Source organism: Podarcis raffonei, chromosome 5 (assembly GCF_027172205.1).
Source record: "Podarcis raffonei isolate rPodRaf1 chromosome 5, rPodRaf1.pri, whole genome shotgun sequence".
Taxonomy (NCBI): domain Eukaryota; kingdom Metazoa; phylum Chordata; class Lepidosauria; order Squamata; family Lacertidae; genus Podarcis; species Podarcis raffonei.
The window spans coordinates 99,403,449-99,425,280 of record NC_070606.1 but is presented as its reverse complement, the minus strand read 5'-3'; the positions used below and the strand labels follow the sequence as shown (position 1 = coordinate 99,425,280).

General features: G+C 47.8%; 1 protein-coding gene across 6 annotated transcripts in view; it reads right to left on the bottom strand.

The window, feature by feature from the left end:
• The window catches only part of LPP (LIM domain containing preferred translocation partner in lipoma), a 295,814-nt gene that overhangs the window by 256,236 nt on the left and 17,746 nt on the right, over nucleotides 1–21,832 (bottom strand). Inside the window, exon 1 of one of the 6 annotated variants that reach the window (XM_053387370.1) lies at nucleotides 2,066–2,475. The exons of 4 other annotated variants lie outside the window; for them this stretch is intronic. The gene's annotated coding sequence lies outside the window, so the exon portion shown is untranslated. Of the gene's footprint in view, nucleotides 1–2,065; nucleotides 2,476–21,832 lie in introns of those variants that run through there. One more of the 6 variants, XM_053387366.1, reaches the window with a different exon arrangement.

Below are 21,832 nucleotides of genomic sequence, written 5' to 3'. Positions count from 1 at the left end.
GTACCTATTTATCTACTTGCACTTTGACGTGCTTTCGAACTACTAGGTTAGCAGGAGCAGGGACCGAGCAACGGGAGCTCACCCCGTCGCGGGGATTTGAACCGCCGACCTTCTGATCAGCAAGTCCTAGGCTCTGTGGTTTAACCCACAGCGCCACCCGCGTCCCAGACTCTCGTGGTCCCTTCCAGCAATTCTGTGAGTCTATGAAAATAAACACACCAAGGGGACAGAACTAAAAGGAAGAGCAAAGTTTTATCCTCCTACCTGGAGATGCCAGGAACTGAACCCGGGACTTTGGCTGGGCAGTGGGGTGGGGGTTACTCACTCCAACTTGGGCAAAAGGCAGGGGGCAAGTGAAAGTCTGCTCTGGGCTATGTTCTGAGCCAGTAAGGTGTAATGGTTAGAGTGCCAAACTAGGACCTGGGGGAGACCAGGGTTCAAATCCCCACTCGGCCATCAGGCTGACTGAACTGACCTTGGGGGCCAGTCACACTGCCTATCCGCTTAGCCTACCTCACAGGGTTGTTTTGTGGATCAGCTGAGGAACAAGGAGACCACGTACGCTACCTTGAGCTCTTTGGGAGGAAAAGGCGAGGTATAAATGCTATCAGTCATAACAATAATAAAAACAAGGTGCCAATTCGGAGCTGGCCTAGTCATCGGGCCCAAATTGGGCCTGCTGAATTGGGGGCAACTCACGACCCAGTGGATCCTGAGCAGTAACGCCCCATTTCACAGAAATTCAACCTGGACAAAGCAGGGAGCTGGGCACCGGCAGAGAAATGCCACCCCTCCATGGACAGATAGATGCCAGTGTAGCTGTTCTAGGCTGGGCAGAATCAGACCTCCCCCCCTTCCAACACACACACACACACACACCCCAGATCAGAGGTTTGGCATGCACACTAAAATCTTAAGGACACTGTTTCAGATCAAGCGGGACCCGCTGGAACAGCCCTGGTGTCCTCAGGGTATTCCACAACCCCCCCAAAAAAACATTCCCCTTCTGCAACAGAAGAGCCCCTCTCTTGCACAATTCCGCCTTCTAAGCTACCGAATCCTGCAACCGTCACATTCATGTGACAGTGAGTTCCACAGGGGAACGATGCACTATGGGAACTTTCTCCCTCATGCCCTGAATCTGTGGCCAGTGTCACAGCAGCCCTGCAAAGTAAGATAAAGGAGGGAAGCTGGGGCTTGCCTCCATTTCCCCCTGGGAGCCAGGAAGCAGTAGGGGATCCAGGGTTTTTCTGCTGGCTCCCTGACTGTCCACAAAACAATTTTCTTTCAGGAAAAAGGGAAGGAGGGGGGTTCAGGGGACGTGCCGTAGCCCAGGGTCAAAGCATCTGCCTTGAATGCAGAAGATCCCACAGGTTCAATCTGCAACAGCATCGCCGAGCAGGATTGCGAGACCCTCCTGCCCAAAACCCATCGCTGCCAGTCAGTGTAGGAAATACTAAGTTAGATGGTCTCCCTCATTGCAAGGTAGCTTCCTACGTACTCCCTATCTGGTCAGATTTCTAATTTTTTGCACGCAAAATGTGGGCTGGCACGCTGGAGGAAAACAAGAGGCGATTACGGCACCAACAGAAAACAAGTTGCGAGCTGAAGAAACTGTTCCTGTTGAGATCTCCATTCCTTCGATGGATCAGAGATAAATATTAACTCGGGCAATGAATAAGTCCTGCGGCTCAACAGACCATACATGGGCAGGCAGCTCTTTCTGGAGACAAAGCATGTCAGGAACCATAAAGGCTGTTTTGACGCCTTCCTGGGACTCAAGGCAAATGGCAACAACAGGCTGCAAACCATGGCTGGCACTGCCAACTTATGCCAAGGCCAGCCTTGAGCCTCACTGGCAAGGACCTTGACAGTCTGCCGGAAAGGACTCTGAAGCACAGCTGCCTGCCTCCTCCTCCCCTTGCCCTCCCTTGCTGTCTGGCACTGGGCATTTCGCCTCTTTAACCGGACCCACATGGCACGATGCAAGCTCCGTCGTGACCCCTCACCCTGCCACCCTGGTTGTTCGCCATTCCGCTCATGAGGCCAATAAGGAGGTACTTACTGGAGGCTGGGCTGTTCTCCCTCCCCAAGGGGACGCCTTGTCCCAGAGCGGAACAAATTTGGAACCGGCTCCAGGAGTGAGCGAAACTGCCGGAGTGACCACAAGCACACGGAATAGGGAGAGAGGCAGGCAGAAAGAAAGAAGGAAGGAAGGGAAAAAACTTCTCCTGGCTGCAGGAATTCAAATCTCGCTTCCACCAGGCCCTGAGTCACCTCCCCTCCCCTTCCAATAGATCAGAGCATGGGTAAACATTTCCAAATATGGAGATCACGACTACCAAAGGATGTCAGGAAAATCGCCCTTCTTCGGGCAACTTGGGGACGGCTGCTCCAGAGGCGGAATTCCCCCGCTGTGGGTCAATGATTAACGTTGAGCCGGGTGCTGCACCTCGCTGAACTGGCAGGCCAGCGCCTTGCCAACGTTGCAGGGAACTACGAACTACAAAAGGCGTGGCAAAGGCCACCAGCTCCTGCAGGTTTCTCTTCCTCAATGGGTTCAGCAAGCCCTGAGAGTCTTATCAGCAGCTCTTAGCAAAGTGGAAGTCTCACGCTCAGAGGCAGAACACCTCTCGACGACGGGTCACCATTCCTAACAGCATCTGCTTAGCCACTGTGGGGAACGGGATGCCGGACTGCTTGATCTCCAGAGGGCATTCAAATGGCAAGAAAGGAGATCCCATCTCAACATTAGGAAGCACTTTCGGAGAGCTGCTCAACAGCAGAACGGTGGTGGACTCTCCTTCCTTGGAGGTTTCTAAGCAGAGGTTAGATGGCCTCGGATGCTTTACCTGAGATTCCTGCATTGCAGGGGGCTGGACTAGATGGCCCTCGGGGTCCCTTTCGACTCTATGACTCCACAAATCTATCTGATGCAACAGGGCAACTGCCATGTTCTTTATTTGCAAACTATCGAATCCAGAGCTGGAAAGGACTTTCCTCAGACTACGTGCATCCATTCACACCTGTAGCGACAGCACAGGTGGGCAATTGGATCCGGGCAGCTGGCTGAATCCTTATCTCTCCCACGTTGGAGAGGTGGCGGGGGCCGCCTGTCTGCCCATCACCTGGCAGAAACCAAGCGCCAACCCCAGCTGATCGGCAGCTCTCACAAAGCACAGGGCTTCACAGGCAGCCAATGGCCTTGTCATGTGCTGATGGCCAGAGCAGCTCTGGCATAGACAAGGCTTTCAGCAAAGCAGTGACTTTACCAGGTCCACACCTGGGGTTGGGCACATGGGCACAGCATTGCCTATACGGCTCAGGTGTTGCTGGAACCCTCAAACGTCCATCATCCCTGTACAGCAGCCATGCTGGCTGGGGTTGGTTGGAACTGTTGACTTGTGGTCCACCAAGACCCCAAGATCCTTTTCACACGTACTGCTAGTAAGCCAGGTGTCCCCCATCCTATATTTGTGCATCTGGTTCTTCCTGCCTAGGTGCAGAACCTGACAGTTGTCCCTGCTGAAATTCATCTTGCTAGCTTGCGCCCAGTTCTCCAACTTGTTAAGGTCATCTTGAATCCCAATTGTGTCTTCTGCGGCATTAGCTACCCCTCCCAGTTTGGTGTCATCTGCAAATTTGATGAGCATCCCCTCAATTCCTTCATCCACGTCGTTTATAAAGACGTTGAACAACAACAGAACCAAGACAGAACCCTGGGGCACCCCGCTCGCCACTTTTCCCCAGGGTGACGGAAAACCATTAATGAGTCCTCTTTGGGTTTGGTCAGTCAACCTGCTACAAATTCACCTAAAAGTTACCTCGCTCAACCCACATTTTACCAGCTTTCCTGCGAGAATATCATGGGGGACTTTGTCAAAAGCCTTGCTGAAATCAAGATACACTATGTTCACAGCATTCCCCTGATCTACCAAGTTTGCAACTCCATCAAAAAAAGAAATAATAAAGTACAAGATCAGCCCCCACTGATTGGGTGTGTGTGTGTGGGTGTGTTATTGGGTTGTTGTTTTTATTTTAATTATATGTTTTGTGGTTTTATATTTTGCTTTTGTTCTGTGAACCGCCCTGAGACCTCCGGGTATAGGGCAATATATAAATTTAATAATAATAATAATAATAAATAATCCTTCCATGCACCCCCTCTCCAGCTCAAACGGAAAAGAGGACACACACACATAGAGCCCGAGAGTGCTCTATGCTTTGCCTTGTAAATGTAATTCTCTCTTCTCCCTGGGCCCTGGGGTGAGAGAGTTCAATGGGACTGCAGCCTTTATATGCCCTCCTTCTATTTTATTTATCTATTTTCCCTGGGGGCCAGTTGCAGAAGACAAGACAGCCCTCCCAGAGCAAACAGTCCTCTCTCCGCGATTTGAGGGCCGAAAATCTAAAGAATGCGCAATCCAGAAGAAAAAGGCTGTGACGCAGCTGGAGATTGCGGGGGCAGGCTGTGGCTGCTCTCTTAAAACAAGACACTTATCAGTTCTGCAGGGAAAGGAGCAGGAGTCCTGGGCTTTGGCCATATATGGCAAGGATCTGCTCAGAAACTGGCTTCATGATGTACTACTGCAGGGCTCAGGGGGGGGCTTAGGCCAGCAGCAGAGAGGATCTGGCGGCAGCACGGCAGGCAGCATCAGCAGGGAGGACGCAACACCAAAGCGCAGGACATCGCTCAGATTTCACAGAGAGAGATAGGAAAGTCGGGCTGTGCGTGTGTGCCAGGGGCGTTGTCAGTCTGCACAACTGATCCTTAGGCGGCACAGACCCAGAGGTGGGGAGGACGCAAGCACACGCCAGGATGACACAGGTTGGTGCGGAACAGGATCGTATCAAGTCCTACACGTTTAATGTATTTTTAATATTTTGTTGGAAGGCGCCCAGAGTGGCTGGAGAAACCCAGCCAGGGCAGGGTATAAATAATAAAGGTAAAGGTCAAGGGACCCCTGACCATTAGGTCCAGTCGTGGCCGACTCTGGGGTTGCGGCGCTCATCTCACTTTACTGGCCGAGGGAGCTGGCGTGCAGCTTCCGGGTCATGTGGCCAGCAAGACTAAGCCACTTCTGGCGAAGCAGAGCAGCGCACAGAAATGCCATTTACCTTCCCACTGGAGCGGTACCTATATTTCTACTTGCACTTTCACATGCTTTCGAACCGCTAGGTGGGCAGGAGCAGGGACTGAGCAACGGGAGCTCACCCTGTCACATTCGAACCACCAACCTTCTGATCGGCAAGTCCTAGGCTCTGTGGTTTAGCCCACAGTGCCACCCGTGTCCCTAATAAATAATAAACAATAAACAAATGATAAATGATAAATGATAAATGATAAATGATAAATGATAAATGATAAATGATAAATGATAATAAATTATTATTATTATTATTTTACAATGGACTCTTGGGTTGCGAACGTGATGCATGCGGGATGCACATTCAAAATCCGCATCATTCGCAACCCACAGCTGCGCATTTGCGCATGCGCGGGCTGCAATTTAGCATTCATGCGCAAAGCGTGATTTAGTGCTTCTGCGCATGCACGGCCACCAAAACCCAGAGGTAACCCATTCTGGTACTTCCGGGTTTCAGCAGTCTGTAACCCCAAAAAAACGCAACCTGAAGCATCTGTTACTCGAGGTATGACTGTATTACACAGAAGCAGACGTGCAACTCCTGAAAAAGTCTTCTGCCAGAAGCTCTTCAGATCTCTCCTTCCTTGGAGGTTTTCAAGCAAAGGTTGGACGGCCATCTGTCCTGGATGCTTTAGCTGAGATTTCTTCATTGCAGGGGGTTGGACTAGATGACCCTCAGGGTCCCTTCCAACCCTACAATTTTATGATTCTATGATTGTGTCCCAAGTCGGCCGTGCCACGGTTGCAACAGGCTGCCACATCAGCGTTGCAGAGGGTTGGACTATATGGCCCTTAGGGTCCCTTCTAGCTCCCATGATTCCAGGTCACCTTAAGAGCTTCAAGTTACAAGAAAGGAGATGCAGACTAAACATCAGGAAGAACTTTCTGACAGGGAGAGCTTTCGATAGTAGAACAGACTCCCTTGGGAGATTGCAGACTCTCCTTCCTTCGAGGTTTCTAAGCAGAGGTTAGATGGCCATCTGTCTCGGATGCTTTAACTGATATTCCTGCATTGCAGGGGGTGGACTAGATGAATCTTGGGGGTCCTTTCCAATTCTACGATTCTATGATTCTACCAGGATCAGCCATGGCTAGCTTGCTTTTCTGCTTTTTAAAGACAGTTTCTGGTGGGTGGGAACTGGATCAGGGGTACAATAGGTGACAATGACTCTTGCTGGATTGGACAGAAACTGCTCAGATGGCACAGGTGGAGATAATAGAATCACAGAACTGTAGAGCTGGAAGGGACTCCAGGGGTCATCTAGTCCAACCCCGTGCAATGCAGGAATGTCGGAAGGAGCGTCTCCACCCCCATCATTCTGCCCGGACACTGAGGTCCAGCGCCAAGGGCCTTCTGGCAGTTCCCTCCCTGCGAGAAGCCAAGTTACAGGGAACCAGGCAAAGGGCCTTCTTGGTAGTGGCGCCCGCCCTGTGGAACACCCTCCCACCAGATGTCAACGAAAACAACAACTACCAGATTTTTAGAAGACACCTGAAGGCAGCCCTGCTTAGCGAAGCTTTTAATGTTTGATGCATTACTGTATTTTAATATTTTGTTGGAAGACGCCCAGAGTGGCTGGGGAAACGCAGCCAGATGGGTGGGATATAAATAAATAAATAAATTATTAATTATTATTATTATTATTATTATTATTATTATTATTATTATTATCTCAGCTAAAGGATCCAGGACAGAAGGCCATCTGTCTGCTTAAATGTGAAATTTAAGATGTAAAAACCTTGTCATTTTTGCACCGCAGGTTGTACAGAGAGTCAGTGCCATCGCTCCACCCACTGCTGCCTCTCAGCCCAGCCAGTTTCCAAAAGTTTCCCCAAAGGGGTGAATCCCTTGAGGAGGGGAATAAGTTTCACCACCCTTTCAGCCAAGAAGCTGACTTCCACGGTCCCCTCTCGCAACCCCGTAAGCTCCCCCAAAGCCGCAGTTCCCTTGCCACTCAGCGATGCCTCTCCCTTCATCAAAACAGAATCCGCATCGCAAAGGCCAGAGGAGTAGAGAGAAATAGTGTAACATCAAACCCCCTTGACCTCCATGTTCAGGCACACAAGTCCTTTTGCCCCATCCATCAACAAGAAGACACGGGTGCAAGGGAAACACGAAAGGCAGCGGTGTTTACTTCTGCCATGTTAGAAATGACTGAGAGCTCTCTGCAATCGGGATCTCGCCGGCAGGCGCAGGAGAGATGAAGAGAGCAAGGCACCACCTGAGTAGCCTTGTCGTCCCTGGAGAGAAGTAGGAAAGATATTCTGACCAATTCTCCAGCTTGGACCAGAGTTAAGAGAGGAGGGACATCAGAGTTAGGAACAGGGAAAAGATTCGATTTAAACAGATTTATACATGGCACCATAAAGAAGGCTGATCGCCAAAGAATTGATGCTTTTGAATTCTGGTGCTGGAGGAGACTCTTGAGAGTCCCATGGACTGCAAGAAGATCAAACCGATCCATTCTGAAGGAAATCAGCCCTGAGTGCTCACGGGAAGGACAGATCCTGAAGCTGAGGCTCCAAGACTTTGGCCACCTCAGGAGAAGAGAAGACTCCCTGGAAAAGACCCTGATGTTGGGAAAGATGGAGGGCACAAGGAGAAGGGGACGACAGAGGACGAGATGGTGGGACAGTGTTCTTGTAGCTACCAGCATGAGTCTGACCAAACTGCGGGAGGCAGTGGAAGACAGGAGTGCCTGGCATGCTCTGATCCAAAGGGTCACGAAGAGTCGGACACGACTAAATGACTAAACAACAACATACATGGCACGCAGTGGTCCAATGCAGATCACAGGAGTAAAAACTATGAAAGATATTTTTAAAATACTAAAAGTATATACAAAAAATTACTAAGCACTTTAACAGGAACTTCTGACTAACACACAAATTTTGCAGTCAGTTATCCTTACGTGTGCTACATTCTGTGCGCTATTTTTCCAAATATGCACATTTTCCCGTGCACGGCTGCTGGAGAAAGGCCTTGCAAAATGCAGAGCGGTGCAAATGTCAAAGGATGGCTGTGTTTCAGTTTGCAGGAAATGAGGATTAGCTAGGTTCCCGTTAAAATGTGCATCTAATGAATTGATCCCCAATGGCTATGTGGAATATGAATAGCCTCTGCAAATTAAACTTATTAATGGCTTTGGGGACCCAAATTTATTTATTTATTTATTTAGCAACAAATCATTAAAAAGTCAAAGTGGTTTACAGCATTAAAAAGATTTTTTAAAACCATACAATAAAAGCATGAAAACGTCTTAAAAAATTAAAAGTCACATTTTAAAGGAGCAAGCCTCAATAAACCATTGTGAAAGGATGTTGCCTGCACAGGCCTGGAGGAATAGAAAAGTTCCGAGCAGGCGCTTAGAACTTGGCACAGAAGGCGCCCGCTGAATCTCCAGTGGCAGAGAGTTCCACAGGACTGGGCCCATGACATTAAAAGCTCAGTTTCTCTTAATTTGGTGGCCGGCCCAACTCTCCCATTGCCCAGGACACCAGATGTGCCACGGTCAGATGTACTGGGACTCAATGCCTCTGCCAGTCCGTGGCGAAAAGGCACCCCTCACAGAGTGGCAGTGGGAGAGATCAGCTGGAAGTGTGAAAGAGGCACCAAGTGTGTCCACCTCAGGGAGTTTCTCCCGGAAAGCGAATGCCTTGCTGGCAAGAGCAGAATGACTAAGCGTCAACCTTTCCCCTTAACCCCACAGTTAGCGCCTTCCACACCCAGCCAAGGTAAGCTAGGGGTTGAGCAACGGCGGCTGCTGCTGCACCCTGAGCAGAGAGAGGCTCTCCTTATCTCTCTCCCCTGTGAAGCAGGTGACAAAGACGCAGCTATAATACCTCCAAAACCAGCAAAAGGGTTGGTGGCTCTGGCAGAGGCCCAGCTTGGGTAATACCAGCCCACAGTCCCAAACAACCATGCATTCCCACAGCAGTTTCATTCCGTTTTCACAAGGTTCCCCTTCTAATTCCCGCATTATATTTGAGCTTTGAATGAATTTTATTATTACGGTCACAGACCAGTTCCGGCTCACTTACAATATCAGGAAAATCACAAAACACAACAGGAATACAGTGGTACCTCAGGTTAAGTACTTAATTCGTTCCGGAGGTTCGTTCTTAACCTGAAACTGTTCTTCACCTGAAGCACCGCTTTAGCTAATGGGGCCTCCTGCTGCTGCCGCGCTGCTGGAGCCCGATTTCTGTTCTCATCCTGAAGCAAAGTTCAGCAGCAGCGGGAGGCCCCATTAGCTAAAGTGGTGCTTCAGGTTAAGAACAGTTTCAGGTTAAGAACGGACCTCTGGAACGAATTAAGTACTTAACCCAAGATACCACTGTATTTGAAAGACAACTGTAAGCAGTTAACATCACTAGCGGGGTTATACGTAAGATGAAATGGCGACCTATTCAGGCTGAGTAATAAAATATTTTAGGTAATGATATAACAGGATAGGAAACAAAGTGAAATGTAAAGATGTAAAGTTTACATTTTGTAAACCATCAGACGGGAGGGAGGGAAGTCGAGCCAAAGAGATAAAATAAGAGGCTACAATGTTACGTAATGTGATTATATGTAAAACCAATAAAAATCATTTATTTTTTAAAAAAATGCATACAAATTCAACACTATGTTTTGTTGCTATTTTGTTAATGTTGTTTAAATTGTTTTATAGATACAAATGCTGTTGTACTTTGTGAATCCTATAATATGATTTTTGGTGTAACTATTTATATATATTTTTTTAGTTGTTTTGTCAATAGTGTTACATAGATGGCAATTGCTTCCTTGGGGATTTGGGATAGTTTTAGTGATGATTGGTTAAGTATTCTATACGATTTATGCTGTATTCATGATGTTCCATTATGTTATTTTTATCTTTTGTTTGTAAGCCGCTTTGGGATTTATTTGAATAAAAAGCAGTATAGAAATAGAAGCGATCAATAGTTCCGTCTTATTTGCAAAAAGGGTCCCCGTCTCCCCGTCCCTGGAAGCAAATTACATGCAGAAAGTGAGGAGGAATTAAAGAACCTTTTAATGAGGGTGAAAGAGGAGAGCGCAAAATATGGTCTGAAGCTCAACATCAAAAAAACGAAGATCATGGCCACTGGTCCCATCACCTCCTGGCAAATAGAAGGGGAAGAAATGGAGGCAGTGAGAGATTTTACTTTCTTGGGCTCCATGATCACTGCAGATGGTGACAGCAGCCAGAAATTAAAAGATGCCTGCTTCTTGGGAGAAGGGCAATGACAGGCCTAGATAGCATCTTGAGAAGTAGAGACGTCACCTTGCCAACAAAGGTCCGTATAGTTAAAGCCATGGTTTTCCCAGTAGTGATGTATGGAAGTGAGAGCTGGACCATCAAGAAGGCTGATCACCGAACAATGGATGCTTTTGAATTATGGTGCTGGAGGAGACTCTTGAGAGTCCCATGGACTGCAAGAAGATCAAACGCATCCATTCTTAAGGAAATCAGCCCTGAGTGCTCACTGGAAGGACAGATCGTGAAGCTGAGGCTCCAATACTTTGGCCAGCTCATGAGAAGAGAAGACTCCCTGGAGAAGACCCTGATGCTGGAAAAGATGGAGGGCACAAGGAGAAGGGGGCGACAGAGGACGAGATGGTTGGATAGTGTTTTCGAGGTTACCAGCATGAGTTTGACCAAACTGCGGGAGGTAGTGGAGGACAGAGGTGCCTGGCGTGCTCTGGTCCATGGGGTCACGAAGAGTCGGACACGACTAAACGACTAAACAGCAACAACAACAAAGTTGTGGGGTGCTGAGCGGCACCTTTAGTTTCAGAATGGTTCAAAAAATCTGCGATAATAAGCAAAGTGGCTGTGGTGGGAATGTAAGAAAGTGAAAAGCTTCTGGGAGTTAAGGCAGCCCTGTTCAGGGAAATTTTTAACGTGTGATAATTTACTGTATTTTTGGTTTCTATGGAAGCCGCCCAGAGTGGCTGGGGAGGCCCAGCCAGATGGGCGGGGTATAAATAATAAATTATTATTATTATTATTATTATTATTATTATTATTATTATTATTATTTATAATGAGCTGAAAAAAATGTTGAAATATACATTTGTTAAGAAACCAGAGGCTTTTCTTTTAGGAATTGTTGGCAATGAAATAAATAGAAAGGACCACAAACTTTTCCAATATGCAGTGACAGCGGCAAGAATACTACTGGCCCAGAAAAGTGAACAAGAACAAATACCAACGTTGGAGGAGTGGAGAATGAAGCTGATGGACTATGCAGAACTTGATAAATTGACTGGGAAGATCAGATATCTACGAGATCAAAAGTTCATCGAGGACTGGGGAAAATTAGTTGAATACTGGGAATGTATAAGTGAGAATGCAATAACGCTAGTGGCATTTAGAGAAGCTCTGTAACAGATTAAGAAATATTGCAAAAAGGCAAAATAGAAGTGTGGGGTAGGTATAAAGGCAATAGTAAAATTTGGAAATGTGTAATTAAAGAAGTTTGAATTTGGATGATTGGCAGAGAAGCCGAAGGAAGTCAAAAATGGAAAATTTAACAGAAATTGTAATGTGGATTGAATGTATGGAAAATTAATAAAATATAATTTTTTTAAAAAAGATAATAAGCAAAGTGGCACACAACCCAAATGTTTAGAAAGTTGATGCAACTTTGAATCGGTTTTCAGCTTATGGTTATTTTCAATTTACAAAATTTTACATTGTTACTGTTAATTTTCCTTTGTGATAATTGTATTGTTAACTGCTTTGAAGGTATGTGTTTTTTACAATCACATGCTACATAAATTTGCGAATCAAATTATTATAAAATGGTATAGAAGAACAAGCACTGAACAGATTTGTTGTACGGTGCACTCTATTGTATTTTGAAATGGTAAATTATAGGATGAAATTCACAGAAGGGTAGTTAAAGGCATTTCAAGGATAGACGCTTTTGGTGAGACCTGGCCTCCTTCCTTTTCCTTTATAAAAGAGACAGAATATATTTTTGTTCCACCCTCAACACAAGATTCTCTGCGGAGAGGCTACTTGGATTGATAATACATAAATAAACATATTGCGTGTGTGGTTTGTCTTGCATATGAAACTTAACAGGAAGGTACGATTGAACAATTTACTGCGGTTATACAGTGGATGCTCGGGTTGCGAACGTGATCCGTGCAGGATGCACATTCACAACCTGCAGCATTTGCAACCCGTGTCTGCACGTCTGCACACGCGCGGGTTGCAATTTCGCACCTCTGCGCACGCGCAAAGCGTGATTCAGCGCTTCTGCGCATGTGCGACCGCCGAGACCCAGAAGTAACCCATTTTGGTACTTCCGGGTTTTGGCGGTCCGTAACCCGAAAAAACGCAACCTGAAGCATCTGTAATTGAGGTATGACTGTATGTTGTTCTTGTACTTAAACGAAAAACAATAAAAATCATTGGGGGCGGGGGAATTATAAGGCAATATTTATCCGTGTAATCTTTCTGCTTCGTTACAGCACTGTTCTTTATATTGCATCTGATCTATTTGTATATGGGCGTGTCCTTTTAAAAATAATAATGCTCTTTAAAAAGAAGAAGAAGAAGAACTGGACCAGCTTTCTCTTAGGAAAAGTTCCATGGAAGGGAACGACGTCCAGCTTGCCTGCTTTGAGCTGATCTTGAAGGTTGGAACATTTATCCTAAGGGGATCCCCAGTCCAATTGTCTGCAATTTAAACTGGTCTTGAAAGATACCTCTGCATACTTCTGCTAACATTTGCAGGCGAGCAACCTCACAGGACAGGCGAAATCGCACTGATCTCCCCGCATAACGGCAACATCGATTTCAAATCCCCTGCCTCTTGTCTGACCCTTGCTTGGTGGGCGAAAACAACTATTCCCTAGCTCCTTCCCGACATACTTTTAAACACTTGGAGGCTGCCAGCATAGCCTCTTTAATCTCCTTCTCTCCAGCCTAAAACATACCCATCTCCCCCAGGCAACTGTCCTCAGAGGAACTGCCTTCACTCGTCATCCGTCCGGCTCAGTATTGCTGAGACTTGCTTTGCCAAGGATTCAGGCAAAAGTCGTCTCTCCGTCCCTGCCTGGAAATGATGTTGGGGAACCAAACTTGGGACATAGCCTCTCCTCCTCCCAGAGGAGGCCCCCTGCTCCTGATTGGTTCTGCTGCCACGGCCAAGCCTCCCAGCCGACCAATAGGGCCGGCTGGTGGACGGGGCTAAATGCGTTTAAACAGCCGCGGCAGCGCTCAGCTCCCAGTCTGTTTATGACAATGGCGTCCATCTTTCTGATCAAGGAAATGATGTGTGGTTGGCAGACATCATCAGAAGTATTAGGAATTGGTTGCAGCTGTGAGAGTATTGGCGGCAAGTCTTTTGGCTGGGGTGGCGGTTAGGCATTGGAATGTGTGTGCTGTGTTGGAGGATTGGGTATGCGCCATCATCTACCCCTCCTCTTTTGGGTATTCCGTTAAAGGAATCCAGCGGTTGTGGATCCTGTCCGATGCCCTGCTGGTGGCTAGGGCCATGGCACGACCCCCGGAGACGTCATGGGGGAGCTTCCAGTTGAATTTGCATCAACAAGCTCCTCCCACTGGTTGTTAACCCCTGAAATGGCTCCCCACTGAGTGGGGTGGAGTCATGTATTGCTGTTTCATCCAGTGCCTAAGCCAATACTGCTCACATGCTGTAACCATTAAAAGTTGTGGCCTAATTTTGCCCATTAACCTAAAATAACGTGTCTGTGTGTCTTATTATAATCCTATGCAGGTGGAGGGTCCTCGACTCACAATCTGCGTGCAGAGAAGATGCTTTGCCACTGAGCCACGATCCTTGCAGAGAAGCACAACCCTTTTGCAGTTTAACTAAGGCCCCTTCACACATACAGCAGGCAGCAAACTTAGAATCACACGAGTCATAAATGTTGGAAGAGACTCCAAGTCCCACCATCTGCAATGCAGGAATCTCAACTAAAACATGAGTCCACAGTGTGGTGCAGCAGCAAAAAATAAATAAATGCAAATGCTATTCTAGGCTGAATCAACAGAAGTCTAGTGTCAGGGGTCAGCAACCTTTTTCAGCTGTGGGCTGGCCCACTGTCCCTCAGACCATGTGGTGGGCCCAATTATATTTTGGGGGGGGGGGGAATGAATGAATTCCTATGCCCCACAAATAACCCAGAGATGCATTTTAAATAAAAGCACACATTCTACTCATGTAAAAACACGCTGATTCCCGGACCGTCCGCGGGGCGGATTTAGAAGGTGATTGGGCCGCATCCAGCCCCCAGGCCTTAGGTTGCCTACCCCGGTCTAGATCAAGGAAAGTAATAGTACCACTCTGTTCTGCCTTGGCCAGACCACACCTGGAATACTCTGTCCAGCACCACAATCGAAGATGATGATGATGATGATGAAGATGAAGAAGAAGAATTCATTATTTATACCCCGCCCATCTGCCTGGGTTTCCCAGCCACTCTGGGCGGCTTCCAACAAAATATTAAAAAACAATAGTCTTGTTGTTGTTGTTGTTTAGTCGTTTAGTCGTTTCCGACTCTTCGTGACCCCATGAACCAAAGCACGCCAGGCCCTCCTGTCTTCCACTGCCTCCCGCAGTTTGGTCAAAATACAATAGTCTATTAAACGATAGCTTCCCTGCTTCAATAAACAGGGAATGATGTTGACAAGCTGGAAGGTGTGCAAAGGAGGGTGACCAAGGTGATCAAGGGTCTCGGAAGCAACGGTTGAAGGAGCTGGCAATCTTGTAGTCAGGGAAAGAGGAGACTGAGAGGAGATATGAGAACCATCTGCAAATATCTGAAGGGCTGTCGCATGGAAGATAGAGCAAGCTTGTTTTCTTCTGCTCTGGAAGGTAGGACTCAAGGCAATGGTTTTAAGCTGTGAAGAAAGTAGACTCCGACTAAACGTTAGGAAGAACTTTCTGTCAGGAAGAGCTGTTTAACAGAGGAACGGGCTCCCTCCTTGGAGGTTTTTCAGCAGAGGTTGGGTGGCCAACCGTCAGGGATGCTTTAGCTGAGATTCCTGCCCTGAAGGGGGTTGGACTAGATGACCCTCAGGGTCCCTTCCAACTCTACCATTCTAGGATTCTATGATGTGAAATGAAACACAGCTACCCCTGCACTTCTCCGAATTCTGAAATGCAGTTCTCAAATGCCAACATGTCTACTAAAAGGTGTGTGTTACGGTGGGAACCTACAGAAAATGTGGATTGGAGAAAAAGCAACAAGGAAAAATACTTTGGGTTGCATCCAGCGTTGGTCATACTCAGATGGGAGCCATTAAAATCAAAGGACGTAACTAACCTGGCCCAAACATTTCAATGGGTCTACTCTGAGTAGGATTGAGCTGCTAGAAACAGGGGGGGGTTGGTTTGCAAAAATACACGGATCAGGCAAATCTATGTAGAATGATGTGTGTTTTGGGGAATGGTGGATTTGAACAATGATGTCGAGAACAGGACTTGAGAGAAACCGAAACAGCCACCATGAGATCATACATAGGCCACTGGCCTGATCAAGGAGGCCCCACCTTGTGCTCTTATGATTTGTCTTTAGAAACATTTTGGGGGCTCCTGGTTAGAGGAGGCTGCTTTTGCAAGGCTGTAGCATCAGGCTTGGAGGCGGGTGGCACTGTGGGTTAAACCACAGAGCCTAGGACTTGCAGATCAGAAGGTCAGCAGTTCGAATCCCCGTGACGGGGTGAGCTCCCGTTCCTCGGTCCCTGCTCCTGCCAACCTAGCAGTTCAAAATCACGTCAAAGTGCAAGTAGATAAATAGGTACCACTCCGGCGGGAAGGTAAACAGTGTTTCCGTCCGCTGCTCTGGTTCGCCAGAAGCGGCTTAGACCTGCTGGCCCCATGACCCGGAAGCTGTACACTGGCTCCCTCGGCCAGTAAAGCGAGATAAGCGCTGCAACCCCAGTGAAATATACTCAGAGTCGCAAAGTGATTTCATGCTCTTTATTCAGCTCATAGTGGTGAGGAGGAATGAATGAAAGTCCCCTCAAGGTATCTGCTTTATATACATTATTTACACAATGGGCTGCACATGATTGGCTAATTCCGGAATTCTACTGTAAGCCAATCAGGTTGTGGATTCACTTCTATCTGGAGCATGATTGGGTGGTTCCTGCCAACCAATCATACTGCTGCATTGTTCTAGGACCAATCAGACTGCTGCATTCTGAATCCTATTGTTCTAGGACCAATCAGACTGCTGCAGTTTGGATCCTATTCAACTCAGTACATAACACCTAGAGTCATCCGCGACTGGACCTAATGGTCAGGGGTGCCCTTTACCTTTACCTAGCATCAAGATTAAAATCAGGGGAAGAGAGCAGTCTAGCTTTCCCCCAACTCTCCAATCTGCCTGCCGAAGGGGCTGGCAGCCAGCCAACCAACCGGTGCCCCCCACCCAAGCCTAGACCAATCCGTAGCCTTCGCTGGAGCACCGCACAAAATTACTCCTGCCAGGCTTGGAGTCGTGGAGAGGGGGGCTTTTACAGACCCTTTTAAATTGACACGATTCATAATGAAAACTGCTGGCAACCGCATTAGTCTCTCGGGCTCTGCAGATCAAGGCCCAGTAGGAGTGAGGAAGCAAATTGGTAATAGGTGCAATTTTCTTCTTTTTATCCCGGATAATTACTGTGGAAAGGCAGCCTCTCCTGGTGCCTTGCAATTAGCTGAAATAACCAAATCAAACGCGACTCTCTTATTAGCAGGGGCTGCGCAGGGAAAACAAAACCCGTGCCCGCCCCCTGGTCCAGCTACGAAGGCTGGACGTCAGAAACACTGTTGATTAAAGAAAAAGGGAATCAGAAAGGCTGTGGGGTGCTCCCGGGGGACATTTGTCCCTGGAGGAGTTGGTCTGCCACACGTCTCACTTCCTGAAAAGTCCCAACTCCAGAGCTAAGCCACATCTTTCATCCGGGCCCCTTCCACATGCAGGAACGGGACCCTCCAATTCTTGCACAGATATCACATCATCACAAAATCACATTCTTCATACAGGTGTTGCTCTTTCCAAAGGAGTTGGGTATGTTTCACATGGGAAATAGGGGACTGAGAGGAGATACGCTAGCCATCTTCAAATATTTTAAGGGCTGTCATATGGAAGAGGGAGTAAGCATGTTTTCTCCTGCCCCAGAGGGAAGGACCCAAACCAATGGCTCCAAACGGCAAGGAAGGAGACTCCGACTAAACGTTAGGAAGAACTTTCTGACGGGAAGAGCTGTTCGGCAGTGGAACAGGCTCCTTCGGGAGGTTGTGGACTTTCCTTCCTTGGAGGTTTTTAAGCAGAGGTTGAACAGCCATCTGTCGGGGATTTTTTAGCTGTGATTCCTGCATTCATGGAATAGAATTGTAGAGTGGGAAGGGACCCTAAGAGTAATAATAATAATAATAATAATAATAATAATAATAATAATAATAATTTTATTTATCCCCAGCCACTCTGGGCTACTCCCAACAGAATATTAAACAGAATGAAACATCAAACATTAAAAACTTCCCTAAACAGGGATGCCTTCAGATGTCTTCTAAAAGCCAGATAGTTGCTTATTTCCTTGACGTCTGAAGGGAGGGTGTTCCACAGGGCAGGCGCCACTACCGAGAAGGCCCTCTGCCTGGTTCCCTGTAACTGGCTTCTCTCAGTGAGGGAACCGCCAGAAGGCCCTCTGTGCTGGACCTCAGTGTCTGGGCAGAACAATGGGGGTAGAGACGCTCCTTCAGGTATACTGGACCGAGGCCGTTTAGGGCTTTCAAGGTCAGCACCAACACTTTAAATTGTGCTCAGAAACATACTGGGAGCCAATGTAGGTCTTTCAAGACCAGTGTTATGTGGTCTCTCAGTCACTAGTCTAGCTGCCGCATTCTGGATTAGTTGCAGTTTCTGGGTAACCTTCAAAGGTAGCCCCACATAGAGCACATTGCAGTAGTCCAAGCGAGAGATAACTAGAGCATGCACCACTCTGGCAAGACAGTCTGCGGACAGGTAGGGTCTCATCCTGTGTACCAGATGGGGCTGGGAGATAGCTGCCCTGGACACAGACTTGACCTGCGCCTCCATGGACATCCAGTCATCTAGTCCAACAACCTGCAATGCCCTCCGGAGCAGGAGAAAACATACTTGCTCCCTCTTCCATGTGACAGCCCTTGAGATATTTGAAGATGGCGATCATATTGCTTCTCAGTCTTCTCTTTTCCATGGTAAACATACCAAATTTCCTTGATTTCAGGAGGCTGGACCAGATGTACAATTCTATTACAGTAGTACCTCAGGTTAAGAACTTAATTCGTTCTGGAGGTCCGTTCTTAACCTGAAACTGTTCTCAACCTGAGGTACCACTTTAGCTAATGGCGTCTCCTGCTGCCGCCGCGGCGCAATTTCTGTTCTCATCCTGAAGCAAAGTTCTTCACCCAAGGGTTAGCAGAGTCTGTAACCTGAAGTGTCTGTAACCCGAGGTACCATTGTATTCTAAGATTGTAACTTGGGGCCAGTCTACATGCTAGATCGCCTTGTCCCATATGCACCCACTTGGTTGTTTTGATCAACAAAACTGACATGTGTCACATGATACCTATATTCCCATCTCCAGGCTTCACCACAAATGTCATTATTGAGTATGTGGACAGACAACAGCTGAACCCCTTCTGCTGAGCTCCCGGCCTACCACACAGGGGCGCTATTTAACACCATCACCGACAGCACCTGCCTGCCAGGTGTGCAGGGAGACAGTTCCCTGCCCCAAGGAGGCTGCAAAGTTGCAAGCAGACCTATCAGAGACTGCCAGTGGATATTCAGATTTAATGGGGACTGCCAAGGATCCGGATGAAGGAAACCCTCGAGCGTACATTTGATCCGGGAACCGGGTTCCACCCCCTTCGCTGCTGCTCTTACAACCATGTAATTACGACACCTGCTTGCAGGGGAAGAAATTAGAAGCAGGCGGATCTCAGCCAGCAGAGACCTGTAAGCACCGGGGAGGCATGTGCAAAGAACGCAGGAAGACCCGGGGTATTTTCCTCCGTTGCGAGACCCCCGCCTCTGTTTTAAACCATTGGGTATGTTCTATTCCCCCTGGCCTGCTCAGAGCGCACAGCTAAGAGAGGACGTGGGTTCGAATTGGAGAAGCTTCGATGAACCAAGTCTGGTGTGGAAGGCTGGAAGAGCGTCTTCTGTTTCTCAGGAGGAGACCTGAGAGCTGCCATCTTGAAATATCATAAGGCTTGCAGTGTGCAAGAAGGAGCAGGGTGACTCTCTATCGCTCCGGAAGACAGGGGAGAAACCAGGAGGTGGAAACATCGGGGGAAAGAGATTGCGGCGAAATTTTGAGGACGGAAGAAGATAAGACGAGCCTGCCGGACCAGGCCAGAATGGCAGACTGTTCTCCCAAGACCCTGTGGGAAACCTGTATGCAGGATTTGAGCGCAGCAGACTTCTCCCCGGAAAGATACATGATTGACATCCTCAGGTGGCCTGCTCTCCTTGGATACAAGTATTTAAACAGACATTGGTCAGCCATCTATCTGGGAGGAGGCTGCAGTTGCAAGACCCTTGCACTGACTGGGCAGTTTGACCACCTGAGCTCCGAGGACCCTCCTGGCTTTAAAACCCCATTTTTTAAACTCCTGCAATGCTGTCGCTAAGGGAGAGTTAACGTGCAAGGTCGTTCGAAGCCTCGCACGCTTCTCGCATCTTCCCAAAGTCAGCGTGACCCCATCTGGTCAGCGTTTGCAAGTAAGTTGCTTTCATCATTGCTCTTCAACCTTCCAAGGTAGCTGCTGGTTTATTGCACTGTGCTCTTTTCCTTTGCAAAAGTATAAGCTGCAGGCAGAGGCAGCCATACTTCTGAACACCACAGGAGAGAAGAGTGCTCTTGTGTTTGGATCCTGTTTGCAGGTTTTGCACAGTCAACTGTTCAGCTGTGAGAGCAGGATGCTGGACTAGGTGGGCCACTGGCCTGATCCAGCACTCTTCTCATGTTAAAATCCCATTTAGCATTAAATGCTTACATGAAGAGTTGGGGGGCTCCAAGTTGCTGCTTCCTCTCTCTCTCTCTCTCTCTCTCTCTCACGCACACACACACACACACACACACACACACACACACACACATATTTTCCCAAAGCTCCTTGGAGTATTTATCTGCAACAAGCAAATGCACCTTGTTTGCTTCACAATCACCAGAGATGCGGATATTTGAAGTTTCCCTATTTAAACGTTACAGCCACCATGTGGAAACCAAGTGAAAGCACTCAGCCAGCGGGGGGGGGGGGCGCGTGTTGCTGTGGTGGTTTACGAAGTTCACAAATACAGTTGTTGCTTCAAAAGATCCCGGAAGCCAAAATGGAGACTCAGAGGTCTTTAGAAAAAACATAGGAATCACCTGCTGGATAAGGGGCTGTGCAAACCACTGTTTTGAATACTGCTTTTTCTAGGACAGGGGAAACTGGGGGTGAGTTTATGGAACCAAGCAGGCAGCAGCCCAGAAATATTTGGGAACAACGGAGGCAGAGTTTATGTCCCCCACCCCTTATCTAACTGCCTGAGGTCCTTTTAAGAGGAGGTGCTCACATGCAGAACATTTGATCTCCCAATGTGTCTCAGCCTCCTTCTAAAACTGCAAGTCAGATCTTAGGGGGATCTGGCCCACCAGCACTGCCTCCTTTGGTCTTTGGCATCTAGGAAACACACCTGGAGTCCTGTGTCCAGTTCTGGGCACCACAATTTAAGAAGGATGTTGACGGAAGGAAGGTGTACAGAGGAGGGAGACCAAGACGATCAAGGGTCTGGAAACAAAGCCATATGAGGAACGGTTGAAGGAGCTGGGTATGTTTAGCCTGGGAAAGAGGGGACTGAGAGGAGATATGAGAACCATTTTCAAATATCTGAAGGGCTGTCACATGGAAGAGGGAACGAACTGCTCTGGAGGGTAGGACAAAGAAGGAGATTCCAACTAAAAGTCAGGGAAAACTTTCTGACAGTAAGAACTGTTCAGAACGGATTCCATCGGGAGGTTGTGGACTCTCCTTCCTTGGAGGTTTTCCAGCAGAGGTTGGGTGGCCATCTGTCATGGATGCTTGAGCTGAGATTCCTGCATTACAGGGGGCTGGACTAGATGGCCCCAGGGGGTCCCTTCCAACTCTGCGTTTCTGTGATTCTATGCTTCCACAGACCTTTCAGCTGGCAATGCCAAAGGTGGAGGATGAGCCCTTCTGCCTGCAAAACTTGCGCTTTACCACTGAGCTTAATCTCCTCGGGATTAAGGCAGAATTGCAACTCAAGTGCCTCCGACATTCATCTTAAATGCTCTTTAATCTCGACAATCAGGCAACCTTCTTGGTATCAGGATTAGTAACATAACCGCATGCTGTATTCCTCCAGGCCTCCCGAGCAAAAACAACCAAATTATCACACCCGCCTAACCCAGTTTCTCGGGCATGCACTCACAGCACCAAAAACATGTTGTCTCAAGGGGGTTTTTTGGGTCTGTGGTTTTCAGTTTGACTTTATCTTCTGTTTGGGGCTGGTTTTGCTTCTATTTTGCAAAAGTCAGAAGCTCTCCAGGAGGGGGAGAGGGAGGGGCACATGGACACACACTCAAAACCTCTTTTTCTTCTTTTTTTCAGATTTCGCCCACAATTCCTTTAATATGAAATGCTTGCAACATTCT